The following is a 15832-nucleotide window of genomic DNA, read 5'->3' on the forward strand; positions in this document are numbered from 1 at the left end:
TATTCTGTCCCCAACCCGCATACACCCCTTTCCCTCTTCATTGTACACCCTAAGCCCCTTCACCCCCTAATTATGCGCCCCAATTCTTTTCATCCCCTCATTGTGCCCCCCAAATCCACACAACCACCCATTGTGCACCCCCAGTCCCTACACCCCCCTTAATCTCCTTATTCTGCCCCCAACGCATACACCCCTTTGCCTTTTAATTGTGCACCCTCAGCCCCTGCATTCCATTAAGGGGCAAAGGGGTGTATGCGTTGGGGGCAGAATAAGGAGATTAAGGGGTTGTAGGGACTGGGGGTGTGGATTGGGGGGGCACAATGAGGGGGCTGAAGAGAATTGGGGTGCATAATTAGGGGGTGAAGGAGCTTGGGGAGCACAATGAAGAGGGAAAGGGGTGTATGCCGTTGGGGGCAGAATAAGGAGGGGTGGAGGGATTGGGGTGCACAATGAGGGGTTGTGTAGATTTGGGGGGCACAATGAGAGGATGAAGGGAATTGGGGTGCACAATAAGGGGGTCGAGGGGCTGAGGGTGCACAATGGGGGGGGGTTGTGTGGATTTGGGGGGCACAATAAGGGGGATGAAGAGAATTGGGGTACATAATTAGGGGGTGAAGGAGCTTAGGGAGCACAATGAAGAGGGAAAGGGGTGTATGCCGTTGGGGGCAGAATAAGGAGGGGTGGAGGGATTGGGGGTGCACAATGAGGGGTTGTGTAGATTTGGGGGGCACAATGAGAGGATGAAGGGAATTGGGGTGGAGGGGCTGAGGGTGCACAATGGGGGGGGGGGGGTTGTGTGGATTGGGGGGACAAATGAGGGGATGAAGGGAATAGGGGTGCACAATAAGGGGGTGGATGGGCTGAGGGTGCACAATGGGGGGGGTTGTTGTGTGGATTGGGGGGACAAATGAGGGGATGAAGGGAATTGGGGTGCACAATAAGATGGAGGAGGGGCTGAAGGGTGCCCAATAATTTGGTGAAGAAGCTGAGGGTGCACAATGAAGGGGAAGGGGGTGTGTGGATTTGGGAGGCACAATTAGGGGATGAAGGGAATTGGGGTGCACAATAAGGGGGTGGAGGGGCTGAGGGTGCACAATGGGGGGTGTAGATTTGGGGGGCACAATGAGGGGATGAAGGGAATTGGGGTGCACAATAAGATGGAGGAGGGGCTGAGGGTGCACAATGAAGGGGAAGGGGGGTGTATGGATTTGGGAGGCACAATTAGGGGATGAAGGGAGTGAAGGTGCACAATAAGGAGGTGGGGCATGGAGTGGGGGAGGGGTGCTCACTTAGGAGGGTTGGGGGGTGCAATACCTAGCTTGCCACAGGTACTGTCAACCCCACGCTGTGCCACTGAACTCAATAGAAAGCCGCCATATTTCTCTGTGCAGGTCTCCTTCTAAAAAGCTGCCTGCCTATTCGCTAGAAGCTTGTGACATCACACAGGCACTAAGTTCCTTCCCTCCTCCCTCCCTCCCTATGTTACATGCTCCTAGCCAATGGACAGCCTGGATCTTGTGAAACCCAAAATGACTGCTGTCCAGGGTTGGCGCGTCAGTTGCGGGTGGATGCTGGCCAGCAGAAGGACCCATTGGCTTCCCGTATACAGTTTAAAGTCTCCGCCCCCCTGGGGACACAAGTTAAGGTCTCCGCCCCCAGGAGATGCAAGTTAAGGTCTTCCCGCCCCTGAGGTCCCAGCTCTGGGGGATTTGATTTTTTTTTTATGTTGCACGACAGGCAATAGGACCATGAGCAGGAAGAACTCATCGAGGGGTTGCTGAAAAACGGGGCGCTGCGCACGCCAAACTCCGCTCGCAACTGACGTGTCCATTTTGGGTGGACTGCGCCTTTAAGTCATAAGTACTCTGAAGTCATTAACTACTGATCTTCTATCTGAAAATGAGATGATGTCTTAACCTAGCACTTACTGTATCTCCATGACAACGTGGGTGGTTGCAGCTGGCTGCGCTTCCTTCGATGGCGGTAACGGGAGGCAGATTACCAAAGTGTACTACTACAGTGTGTATATATAATGTATATAAATGTGAGGCTGCGGAACAATAATATGTATCAGACACTGAACAATGTATGTGAACCACTTCTGTCCACAGACAACTCCACCCAAAGCTGAGATTTCAGTTTAGCAGTTTGTGTCTCTGCCCCTCCCACAATGGGGAGATTTCCTGCAGTAGTTTGTGTCTCTGCCCCTCCCACAATGGGGAGATTTCCCCCCCCCCAGTAGTTTGTGTCTCTGCCCCTCCCACAATGCAGAGATTTCCTGCACTTGTGTCTCTGCCCCTCCCACAATAGCGAGATTTCTCCTAGTAGTTTGTGTCTCTGCCCCTCCCACAATGGGGAGATTTCCGCCCAGTAGTTTGTGTCTCTGCCCCTCCCACAATAGTGAGATTTCCGCCCAGTAGTTTGTGTCTCTGCCCCTCCCACAATAGTGAGATTTCCGCCCAGTAGTTTGTGTCTCTGCCCCTCCCACAATGGTGAGATTTCCCCCCCCCCAGTAGTTTGTGTCTCTGCCCCTCCCACAATGCAGAGATTTCCTGCACTTGTGTCTCTGCCCCTCCCACAATAGCGAGATTTCTCCTAGTAGTTTGTGTCTCTGCCCCTCCCACAATGGGGAGATTTCCGCCCAGTAGTTTGTGTCTCTGCCCCTCCCACAATGGTGAGATTTCCCCCCCAGTAGTTTGTGTCTGCCCCTCCCACAATGGTGAGATTTGCCCCCCCCCCCCCCCAGTAGTTTGTGTCTCTGCCCCTCCCACAATGGTGAGATTTCCTGCAGTAGTTTGTGTCTCTGCCCCTCCCACAATATTGAGATTTCCCCCCCCAGTAGTTTGTGTCTCTGCTCCTCCCACAATGGTGAGATTTCCCCCCCAGTAGTTTGTGTCTCTGCCCCTCCCACAATATTGAGATTTATTCCCAGTAGTTTGTGTCTCTGCCCTTCCCACAATGGGGAGATTTCTCCCAGTAGTTTGTGTCTCTGCCCCTCCCACAATGGGGAGATTTCTCCCAGTAGTTTGTGTCTCTGCCCCTCCCACAATGGGGAGATTTCCCTCAGTAGTTTGTGTCTCTGCCCCTCCCACAATGGGGAGATTTCCCCCAGTAGTTTGTGTCTCTGCCCCTCCCACAATGGTGAGATTTCTCCCAGTAGTTTGTGTCTCTGCCCCTCCCACAATGGTGAGATTTCTCCCAGTAGTTTGTGTCTCTGCCCCTCCCACAATGGTGAGATTTCTCCCAGTAGTTTGTGTCTCTGCCCCTCCCACAATGGGGAGATTTCCTGCAGTAGTTTGTGTCTCTGCCCCTCCCACAATGAGGAGATTTCCCTCCAGTAGTTTGTGTCTCTGCCCCTCCCACAATGGTGAGATTTCCTGCAGTAGTTTGTGTCTCTGCCCCTCCCACAATGGTGAGATTCGCCCCCCCCAGTAGTTTGTGTCTCTGCCCCTCCCACAATGCAGAGATTTCCTGCACTTGTGTCTCTGCCCCTCCCACAATAGCGAGATTTCTCCTAGTAGTTTGTGTCTCTGCCCCTCCCACAATGGGGAGATTTCCGCCCAGTAGTTTGTGTCTCTGCCCCTCCCACAATGGTGAGATTTCCCCCCCAGTAGTTTGTGTCTGCCCCTCCCACAATGGTGAGATTTGCCCCCCCCCCCAGTAGTTTGTGTCTCTGCCCCTCCCACAATATTGAGATTTCCCCCAGTAGTTTGTGTCTGCCCCTCCCACAATGGTGAGATTTCCCCCCCAGTAGTTTGTGTCTCTGCCCCTCCCACAATATTGAGATTTATTCCCAGTAGTTTGTGTCTCTGCCCCTCCCACAATGGGGAGATTTCTCCCAGTAGTTTGTGTCTCTGCCCCTCCCACAATGGTGAGATTTCCTGCAGTAGTTTGTGTCTCTGCCCCTCCCACAATGGGGAGATTTCCCTCAGTAGTTTGTGTCTCTGCCCCTCCCACAATGGGGAGATTTCCCTCAGTAGTTTGTGTCTCTGCCCCTCCCACAATGAGGAGATTTCCCTGCAGTAGTTTGTGTCTCTGCCCCTCCCACAATGGGGAGATTTCCCTGCAGTAGTTTGTGTCTCTGCCCCTCCCACAATGAGGAGATTTCCCTGCAGTAGTTTGTGTCTCTGCCCCTCCCACAATGGGGAGATTTCCCCCAGTAGTTTGTGTCTCTGCCCCTCCCACAATGGTGAGATTTCTCCCAGTAGTTTGTGTCTCTGCCCCTCCCACAATGGTGAGATTTCTCCCAGTAGTTTGTGTCTCTGCCCCTCCCACAATGGTGAGATTTCCTGCAGTAGTTTGTGTCTCTGCCCCTCCCACAATGGGGAGATTTCCCCGAGTAGTTTGTGTCTCTGCCCCTCCCACAATGGTGAGATTTCCCTGCAGTAGTTTGTGTCTCTGCCCCTCCCACAATGGGGAAATTTCCGGCAGTAATTTGTGTCTCTGCCCCTCCCACAATGGGGAGATTTCCTGCAGTAGTTTGTGTCTCTGCCCCTCCCACAATGGTGAGATTTCCCTGCAGTAGTTTGTGTCTCTGCCCCTCCCACAATGGGGAGATTTCCTGCAGTAGTTTGTGTCTCTGCCCCTCCCACAATGAGGAGATTTCCTCCAGTAGTTTGTGTCTCTGCCCCTCCCACAATGATGAGATTTCCCCCAGTGGTTTGTGTCTCTGCCCCTCCCACAATGGCGAGATTTCCTGCAGTAGTTTGTGTCTCTGCCCCTCCCACAATGGGGAGATTTCCTGCAGTAGTTTGTGTCTCTGCCCCTCCCACAATAGGGAGATTTCCTCCAGTAGTTTGTGTCTCTGCCCCTCCCACAATGGGGAGATTTCCCTGCAGTAGTTTGTGTCTCTGCCCCTCCCACAATGGGGAGATTTCCTGCAGTAGTTTGTGTCTCTGCCCCTCCCACAATGGGGAGATTTCCTGCAGTAGTTTGTGTCTCTGCCCCTCCCACAATGGGGAAATTTCCCTGCAGTAGTTTGTGTCTCTGCCCCTCCCACAATGGGGAGATTTCCTGCAGTAGTTTGTGTCTCTGCCCCTCCCACAATGGGGAAATTTCACCATCAACTGGAAAATATAATGAAGGAATCTCACTCTTGTGCCCAAGAGCTATAAAAAGCTGGCATGGGTTTAGGTGACCACACAATACTGATCTATTAATTGTGGGTGGAGTTGTCCTTTAAAAAAAAAAAAAAAAATCCCAGCATGCTCTCCTAGCCTGGCTTGATAATACCATCTATCTGAGTACCGCGGCTTGGCTCACGTCTAACGGAGACACGTGCACAGAGCAAAGGAAAGGTCACGTGGTGAGGGTGTACATCTCCTTTAAGGGTTAATCTGCTGTAATAACCCGGCTCCATGATTCGTGGGCCCCTCGCATGCAGTTCCCCCATGTGACCAGCAGAGGGAGTTCTTTGCCCAGTCTTCTATGGCATATACAGAGAGCCACGTAACACATCCTCCTCTCTGCACTGGAAGTGACCACCGATGAACTACAAGTCCCAGCAAGCCTGTGGCTTACCAACTCCAGAGGCTGGGACTTGTAGTTCTCCAAAGTTCAATTACCAGAGACCTGGAGGTTTGCTGAAGTAATAGAAGCCGGAGGCATTCCGTGGGACATGATGAGAATTGTAGTTTCTAGCTAAGGGCTGGCAGAGCATTCTGGGATTTGTAAATGAAGAGCCCCACCCCCCCTCTCCTCCTCCGGTTTGGGAGGGTGGATCTGATAAATAGATTTCCAGGCGCAGAGAGCGTCCGGCTCCGTGGGGATTTCCGCCCTGGGGGTGAAAGAGCCACAATTTTCCACTGCTGATTACTTGGCAGCTTGAATGTAAAAAGCAATATGATGTCTACGTTGTCTCCAATCTTCTAAAGTCCGACTTGAGAGTCCGAGGTTCCCTGAAGTCCTTGCCGGTGATCTGACCTCTGGCTGTCTCCTAGCATTAGAGTGTGCATAACTGTATCAAACGAAGGCCTCTGACTTAGAGCAGTGGTCTCCAAACTGTGGCCCGGGTGGGCCAGATGTGGCCCTTTAGGTGCCTTTTATATGGCCCTTGGCCATATGTCACCAACGAACGGGCACAGTTCCTCCCAATAACATCGATCGGGAGGCACAATTTCTACCAACGATGGGAGGAATTTCCTCCCAATGTCATCAAGGATGGGGCCCAATGTCACCAAGGATGGGGCCCAATGCCACCAATGATGGGGCCCAATGCCACCAAGACTGGGTCAGTTCCTCCCATTAAAACCAACAATGGGGCCCAATGCCACCAAGGCTGGGTCAGTTCCTCCCAATAAAACCAACAATGGGGCCCAATGTCACCAAGGATGGGTCAGTTCCTCCCAATAAAACCAACAATGGGGCCCAATGCCACCAAGGCTGGGTCAGTTCCTCCCAATAAAACCAACGATGGGGCCCAATGTTCCTCCCAATAAAGACAATAATGAGGCCCAAATGCCACCAATGGTGGTGCACAACTCTTCCCAATGACACCAACGATAGGGCCCAATGGCACCAAGGATTGGTCAGTTCCTCCCAATAAAACCAACGATGCGCCCAATGTCACCAAGGATGGGTCAGTTCCTCCCAATAAAACCAACGATGGGGCCCAATGCCACCAAGGCTGGGTCAGTTCCTCCCAATAAAACCAACTATTGGGCCCAATGTCACCAAGGATGGGTCAGTTCCTCCCAATAAAACCAACGATGGGGCCAAATGTCACCAAGGATGGGTCAGTTCCTCCCAATAAAACCAACGATGGGGCCCAATGTTCCTCCCAATAAAGACAATAATGAGGCCCAAATGCCACCAATGGTGGTGCACAACTCTTCCCAATGACACCAACGATAGGGCCCAATGGCACCAAGGATTGGTCAGTTCCTCCCAATAAAACCAACGATGCGCCCAATGTCACCAAGGATGGGTCAGTTCCTCCCAATAAAACCAACGATGGGGCCCAATGCCACCAAGGCTGGGTCAGTTCCTCCCAATAAAACCAACAATGGGGCCCAATGCCACCAAGGCTGGGTCAGTTCCTCCCAATAAAACCAACAATGGGGCCCAATGCCACCAAGGCTGGGTCAGTTCCTCCCAATAAAACCAACGATGGGGCCCAATGTCACCAATGTTCCTCCCAATAACGACAATAATGAGGCCCAAATGCCACCAATGATGGTGCACAACTCTTCCCAATGACACCAACGATAGGGCACAATTCCTCCCAATGACACCAACGATAGGGCCCAATGGCACCAAGGTTTGGTCAGTTCCTCCCAATAAAACCAACAATGTGCCCAATGGCAGCAATGATGGGGGCATAGTTGCTCCCAATAACAACAACGATGGGGCCCAATGACACCCAAGGATGGGTCAATTCCTCCCAATGACACCAACGATAGGGCCCAATGTCCTCAATGATGGAGCACAGTTCCTCCCATTAACAACAACAAGGCCCAAATGCCACCAATGATAGGTCACGATTCCCCCCAATAACACCAAAGATGGGGCACAATTCCCCCCAATAACACCAATGATTGGGCACAATTCTTCCCAATGACACCAACGTTGGGGCACAATTCCCCCCAATGACACCAACGATAGGGCCCAGTGTCACCAATGATGGGTCACAATTCCTCCCAATGACACCAACGATAGGGCCCAGTGTCACCAATGATGAGGCATGGTTCCTCCCAATAACAACAATGAGGCCCAAATGACACCAACGCGAGGGCCCAATCTCACCAATGATGGTGCACAATTCCTCCCAATGACAGCAAGGATGGGTAAATTCCTCCAAATAAAACCAACGATGCACCCAATGTTCCCAATGATGGGGCACAATTCCTCCCAATGACACCAACGATGGAGCCCAATGATACCAAGGATGGGTCATGGTTCCTCCCAATAACAATGATGGGGCCCAAATGCCACCAATGATAGGTCACAGTTCCTCCCAATGACACCAACGATGAGGCCCAATGATGGGGCACAATTCTTACCAATCAGACCAAGGATAGGGCCCAATGCCCCCAATGATGGAGCATAGTTCCTCCCAATAACAACAATAATGAGGCCCAAATGCCACCAATGATGGTGCACAATTCCTCCCAATGACACCAACGATGGGGCTCAATGCCACCAATTATAGGTCACAATTCCTCCCAATGACACCAACGATGGGGCCCAATGATGGTGCACAATTCCTCCCAATAACACCAACGATGGGGCCCAATGCCACCAATGATGGGTCACAATTCCTCCTAATAACACCAACGTTGGGGCCCAATGATGGTGCACAATTCTTCCCAACGACGCCAACGTTGGGGGACAATTCCTCACAATGGGACCCAATGAGACCAAGGATGGGGCATAATTCCTACTAAGGACACCAACTATGGGGTGCAGTTCTTCTCACTGCCACCAAAGATGGGGCATTGTTTTCTCCAACTGATGCTGGGACATTTTCTACTCCCGATGGCCGCAGTCCGGCCCCCCCTAAAACCTGAAGGACGGTAAACTGGCCCTTTGCTTAGAAAGTTTGGAGACCCCTGACTTAGAGGAATATAAACCACTAGGGGGCGCTGTGGTTTGACACGTTTTATGCACACTCTGAAGCTGTGAGGTCAGGCAGTAGACTAGACGGCAACTACCGGACTTCAGGTGACCTCTGACCCCCCCAGAGGTATGGACTTATTAGAAGTAATAAAGATAAATAAGGGCACAAACATAATCATTTTATAAACATTGTTCAGAAAAGCTCCTCCCTCCAGCGGTGACCACTGTGTGTGATTGTATTAGGGCTGTCGGCCTTTTTCGGGACTCTGGACAGGTGCTCTTTAAGTTGGCGCCCTCTCTCCGTTTTTGTTGCATCGCGGGAGTGCCGCTGCTTCTATTCTCGGGTGGAAGGGATATGCTTTCCTGTATTACTGCAGTATTGATACCCAGAACAGCTTCTACACCAAAAAAATAACTATTTTCAGTTGTGTGCAATTCATCGAATCGGTCCACCGAAAAAGGAATCGCCACGTGAGAACCGCGATGGCTGACTCCGCCCGGGTGTGCTGCTGTTGCTGTATAAATATTTATTGCTTTCTGTGCTTTTTATATTCAATGATTTGTGTATATTTCATTTTTTTTTGGGTGCTATTAAATCTTTCAGATGACGGTATTTTGTCTCTGCGTGTCTGTTAATATAAGCCGCATCCTGCTTGCAGTGCCCGCCCACCTCACCTCTGTGCCTCCCCAGAGGATCTTGCATCAATATAGATTTTGATTTGCGTGGGGTAGACACACCCCTGCCCACCTTGTGTCAGTCCTCAGTCATGAGGTCATGCAGTCACTGCTTGGGGAGTTACTCAGAGGAGGGCTGGTTCTATACACTTAGGTGCTGCTCAGGGGAGGGCTGGGCCAGCATGCTTAGTCCTGGAAATGCGGTTATTTAGGCACTACTTGGAGGAGGACTGGCCTCAAACACTCAGACTGGGCGATGAAGTCACAAAGGCACTGTTCAGGGGAGGGGTCACAGAGGTACTGCTGGGGAAAGGGGCTGGCCAATATACTCAATGCCAGGTATAAGGTCACTCAGACACTGCTCATGGGAGGGCTGGGCCAGCATGCTTAGTCATGGCAATGAGGTTATATAGGCACTAATTGGAGGAGGACTGGCCTCAAACACCCAGACTGGGAGATGAAGTCACAAAGGCACTGTTTAGAGGAGGGGTTGCCCAATACACTCATTGTTGGGTATGAGGTCATTACTCAGGGGAGGGCTAGTTCTATACATTTAGGCACTGCTCAGGGGAGGGCTAGACCAACATGCTTAGTCCTGGCAATGAGGTTATATAGGCACTACTTGGAGGAGGACTGGCCCCAAACCCTCAGACTGGGAGATGAGGTCACAAAGACACTGCTCAGGGGAGGGGCTGGCCAATACACTCAGTGGCAGGTATGAGGTCACTCAAGCACTGCTCATGGGAGGGCTGGGCCAACATGCTTAGTCCTGGGACTGAGGTTATTTAGGCTCTATTTGGAGGACTGGCCCCAAACGCTCAGGCTGGGAGATGAAGTCACAAAGGCACTGCTCAGTTGAGGGGCTGGCCAATACACTCATTGCTGGGTATGAGGTCACTAAGTCAATACTCTGGGGAGGGCTGATTCTATACACTTGGGCACTGCTCAGGGGAGGGCGGGACCAACATTCTTAGTCCTGGCAATAAGGTTATATAGGCACCACTTGGAGGAGGTTTTGCCCCTAAACGGACTGGGAGATGAGGTCACAAAGGACCTGCTCTGGGGAGGGGCTGGCCAATAGACTCCGTGCTGGGTATGAAGTCACTCGGGCATTACTCAGGGGAGGGTTGGACCAACATGCATAGTCCTGGCAATGAGGTCATTTAGGCACTACTTGAATGAAAACTGGCCCTAAACCCTCAGACAGGGAGATACTTGGAGGACAACTGGCCCCAAACTCTCAGTCTGGGAGATAAGTTCACAAAGGCACTGCTCGGGGGAGGGGCTGGCCAATACAGACAGTCTTGGTGATGAAGTCACTCAAACACTGCTCGGGAAAGGGCTTGGCCAACATGTTTAGTTCTGGCAATGAGGTCACTCAGGCAAGTCTTGGTAGAGGGGCTGTGCCAGCCCTGTGGATGAGATCACATAGGGACTTCTACTCGGGGGAGGAGCTGGGAAATGTGCTCAGTTCTGATGATGGGATAAATAAGGCAGTGCTCAGAGGAGGGCTGGGCTAACATGTTTAGCATTGGCAAGGTCAATTCGGCAATACTGCGGAAAAGGTTGGCCCAAAACACTTTTTCCCGGAGACAAGGTCACATTGGCACTACTTGGGGAAGGAGCTAGCCAATACTCTTAGTCCTGGTGATTAGGTAATTAGAGGACTGCTTGGGTGAGGGCTGACCAAGATGCTTCGTCTTGCCAAGGTCATTTGGGCACAGCTGGACAGATGGCTAGACAAATACACTCAATCCTGGCCAATGGGTCACTTATGCAAGCCTTGGTAGTGGGGCTGGCTAAAATGCAAACTCCTGTTGATAGAGTGATGTAGGCAGTGCTCAGGGGAGGGCTGGACTGACATGCTTAATCCTGGCGATGAGGTTATTTGTGAACTACGCGTGGGACGGCTGGGCCGATACACTCAGTCTGGGTAATGAGGTCACTTGGGCACTGCTCTGGGAAGGAGTTGGGCCAACACGCTTGGTCCTGTCAATGAGGTCACTTGGGCACTGCTTAGGGGAGGAACTGGGCCAACACGCTTGGTCCTGTCAATGAGGTCACTTGGGCACTGCTCAGGGGAGGAACTGGGCCAACACGCTTGGTCCTGTCAATGAGGTCACTTGGGCACTGCTTAGGGGAGGAACTGGGCCAACACGCTTGGTCCTATCAATGAGGTCACTTGGGCACTGCTCAGGGGAGGAACTGAGCCAACACGCTTGGTCCTGTCAATGAGGTCACTTGGGCACTGCTTAGGGGAGGAACTGGGTCAACACGCTTGGTCCAATCAATGAGGTCACTTGGGCACTGCTTAGGGGAGGAACTGGGCCAACACGCTTGGTCCTGTCAATGAGGTCACTTGGGCACTGCTCAGGGGAGGAACTGGGCCAACACGCTTGGTCCTGTCAATGAGGTCACTTGGGCACTGCTCAGGGGAGGAACTGGGCCAACACACTTGTTCCTGTCAATGAGGTCACTTGGGCACTGCTCAGGGGAGGAACTGGGCCAACACGCTTGGTCCTGTCAATGAGGTCACTTGGAAATTGGGGGAGGGCTGGGCCAATTCGAAGTTCAGAATGCAGCCTGCAAGAATAAGAAGTCATGCACCTGTTGAATCATGGGAGTTGAGCTCTCCTTTCCTCGTGCTCACTGCAGTAGGAAGAGGAACCATACACAGCAGGCTAAGTTTATCCACCACCAGAGTATCACCGTTCCGCCAGTACTTCAATTTTTGGTGCATTTTGCTGCTTCTATTTGCACACAGCCCTTGGTAGTTCTGAGAGGGTGAGTTGACACAGCACAGAGTCATGTGACCAGAGGCTGCAGTGTGCCCTGTAAAAAAAGTGTGCTGGATGTGTCCATAACCAAAATTAATGATAACATTTACTTTTCTTACTTTGCAATTTAAGGGGTCTTTTAGCACCCTGTATAGGCGTCCCCACTTCTGGGTGGCAGCTTCGGGGTCCCCTCTGTGTTTTCCCCTCAGGGAATGCATGTTCTCAGTGACATCCTATCTGTGTGCTGTTGGTTTAATCGCTCTGTCTGGCACGCCGGCTTCTGTGTACACAGAGGAATTTTTTAAGCAGAGCTCTGGCTGCATTGGCTTCTCCCCCCCACCCCCCGTTCCCCCACCCATCACCCCATGTGGGCATGAATCCCTGACCCTTGCCTTTATGGTGACCGAACACTTTACAATCCCACCAATATTCTACTCCATATTGGTCAGCGATTACAACAAATTATTTGATTTTTTTTGTACCAAATATTAGTCCCAGCTGAGCGAATAACCCCGCTGCGCAGTTCAGTGTGGGAAGTGGACCGTGGGAATCTCCCATGACCCGAGGGCCGGTTGTTGCTCGTGGAGTCGGTAGGGTACAGCTGTTGGGAGGTGGTGCTTCTCCAACACATGATTGTAAAGCTGAGGCAATTATTTATTAACGGTTGAGGTCGGTGGACTTAAAGGGACCCTGTCAACGGGCCATTCATTAAAAAAAAAAAACTTCCCATGGGGCGGAGGGGGGGGGGGGGGGGGTTAATTATACGCCCCTCACAGGGGGTCTCTAAGTCTTGTTTGCAGAAGGCCTGAAATGCAGATCCAGTTTTTAGAGGTTTCTGTCTCATTCAGTTGCAAGCTATGGAAATTATACTTGGGGGGGATTGGAAAAGTAGCACTAGAACCTTGGGGGTTGTCCCTATTGATATTATATTGGGCGGGGAATGTTGTGCCCCTCACATGATCTCTCTAGGTCTTGTTTGCAGAAGAATTCCTGAAAAACAGATCCAGTACTTCGCGGTCCCTGCCTTCTTCAAGTGTCAGCTATGGAAATGATACTTGAGGGAATGGATAGATAGCACTGGAACCTTGGGGGTTGTCGCTATTGGTATTATTATCCAATATTATTGCAGTGGTGTTTGTACAGGGTATCTGGATTTCGGGCTGGTGGCTTCTACACACCACCGAATTTTTACAATTTCCTTGGTTTGTAATGGCAATAAATAGATCCTGAGATTGAAGTGCCACACCACGAATTAATAAACAAGAAAGTCAATGCGTTTCAGGTGGGGTTAATTGTATGTCCCTCACAGGGGGTCTCTAGGTCCTCTTTGTAGAAGACCTGAAATACAGATCCAATTTTTAGCGGTTCCTGCCTTTTTCAAGTGCAAGCTATGGAAATGATACTTGGAGGAATGGAAAGGTAGCACAGGAACCTTGGGGGTTGTCCCTATTGGTATTATTATCCAATAGTATTGCAGTGCTATTTATACAGGGTATCTGGATTTGGAGCTGGCGACTTCTATAGGCCACAGAATTTCTACAACTTCTCTGGCTTGTAATGGCAATAAATAGATCTGAGGTTGAAGTGCCATACCACAGATTAATAAACAAGAAAGGCAATGCGTTTTAGGTGGGGTTCATTTTATGCCCCTCACAGGGGATTTCTAAGTCTTGTTTGCAGAAGACCTGAAATGCAGATCCAGTTTTTAGAGGTTCCTGTCTCCTTCAAATGCAAGCTATGGAGATTATACTTGGGGTAATGGAAAAGTAGCACTGGAACCTTGTGGGTTGTCCCTATTGGTATTATTATCCAATATTATTGCAGAGGAAAGCCAATGCGTTTCAGGTGGGGTTAATTTTATGCCCCTCACAGGGGGTCTCTAGGTCGTGATTGTATAAGACCTGAAATACAGATCCAGTTTTTAGCGGGTTCCTGCCTTCTTCAGCTATGGAAATGATACTTGGAGGAATGGATAGGTAGCGCAGGAACCTTGGGGGTTGTCCTTATTGGTATTATTATCCAATAGTATTGCAGTGCTATTTGTACAGGGTATCTGGATTTGGAGCTGGCGACTTCTATACACCACATAATTTCTACACCTTCCCTGGTTTGTAATTGCAATATATAGATCTGAAATTGAAGTGCCATACCACAGATTAATAAACAAGAAAGCCAATGCGTTTCAGGTAGGGTTAATTTTATGCCACCCCCCCCCCCCCCCAGGGGTCTCTAGGTCGCGTTTGTAGAAGACCTGAAATACAGATCCAGTTTTTAGCGGGTTCCTGCCTTCTTCAGCTATGGAAATGATACTTGGAAGAATGGATAGGTAGCGCAGGAACCTTGGGGGTTGTCCTTATTGGTGTTATTATCCAATAGTATTGCAGTGCTTTTTGTACAGGGTATCTGGATTTGGAGCTGTCGATTTCTATACGCCACAGAATTTCTACACCTTTTCTGGTTTGTAATGGAAATAAATCGATCTGAGATCGAAGCGCCATACCACAGATTAATAATCAAGAAAGCCAACGTGTTTCAGGGTGACAAAACTACTTCATCAGGGCTAAAGGAAACAATGTATACAGATGAACTTAGAATACAATGTACGGTCCCTCACATGATTTGACATTGATACAGTGTATGAATTGAGGATACAATGTACATGGTATTTTGGCCAAGACAGTGATGAAGCACAATCTTCATCAGCAGCTGGTTTAGACAGACGAAACGCGTTGAAATTCTTGTTCGACCCTTCACCCAATTTTTCATCGGAATAAATATGTTTCTGGACTATCAAGGTGTGGTGTGTCAACATCAGATCCATTTATTATCTGTGGAGACAATGGCATTTCTTCGGGAGGGCTCAGAGGAAGAACCCCTTAGGCCTGGGTTGTATCTAAGGCCCGGGTTTTATTGTTGTTTTAGATGTAGGGAGAAATGTTAGCAGGTGTATATTTCTCTCTGTGCTATTGGGGCCGGTGCTTATGAACCTGGGAACACAATGAATATATGTTCCTAGGTTTAGATTCCAGGCTGTTCAGAACATAAGGATATGAAAAAACTTCAAAGGGTCAGCCATCTTGTCCCCTGCCCTGCCTTGTTGGGAGTTTGCCTTTAATTTCTCATAACGATTCAAGCCGGAGGGCATTACTGCTTTTAATTGTTTTACGGGCAGCTCTTTAATGAAGCTTCTGTTTGTCTTTAATCATTGGAAATCTGAGAAGACAAGGAGCCATTGTCCCGGGATCGGTATTTGGGAATTTTCTTGGCAGAGGACACCACAACGGAACGTTTATAAATCCACCACTCTGGCGGGGGAATGTTCCAGGTCTATCCAGGTGTCAATAAACTCTAATTGGATAAATGGCGATCGTTTGGCTTCTGGAACCTGTTTGCCCAAGACGATGTCTTCCAACGATAATATTGGTGTGTTATTATTTGTCCAACAGGGGCTGAGGAGGGTTTCCAGGTCTAGATACCTGCAACCAATTCCATTGTCTTTCTTTTGTTGATCTTTCGATCTACAGGTATCTGTTTTTCTTCTTCAATTTGGATTTTGCCCTCAACACTCTACAGAAACTGCTCTCAAAAAACAAACTAAAAACGGCTAGAACCAGTGGTCACTGTTCTGTACTCTTACTCTTCGGCCTCTCTGCTGCCTTCGATACAGTTGACCATCCCATGGTCTTCAAAGAACTCCATTGCCTTGGCCTATGTGACCTATCTCACCAAATCTTCAGTATCACAACTCCACCTCCTCTTTTCCTCCTCTCTCCATCTGGTCACCCAAGTTTTCGTCTTTGGACCTCTCTCTTACCTATCTCACC

This window comes from Rana temporaria, chromosome 13, assembly GCF_905171775.1.
Source record: "Rana temporaria chromosome 13, aRanTem1.1, whole genome shotgun sequence".
Lineage (NCBI taxonomy): Eukaryota > Metazoa > Chordata > Amphibia > Anura > Ranidae > Rana > Rana temporaria.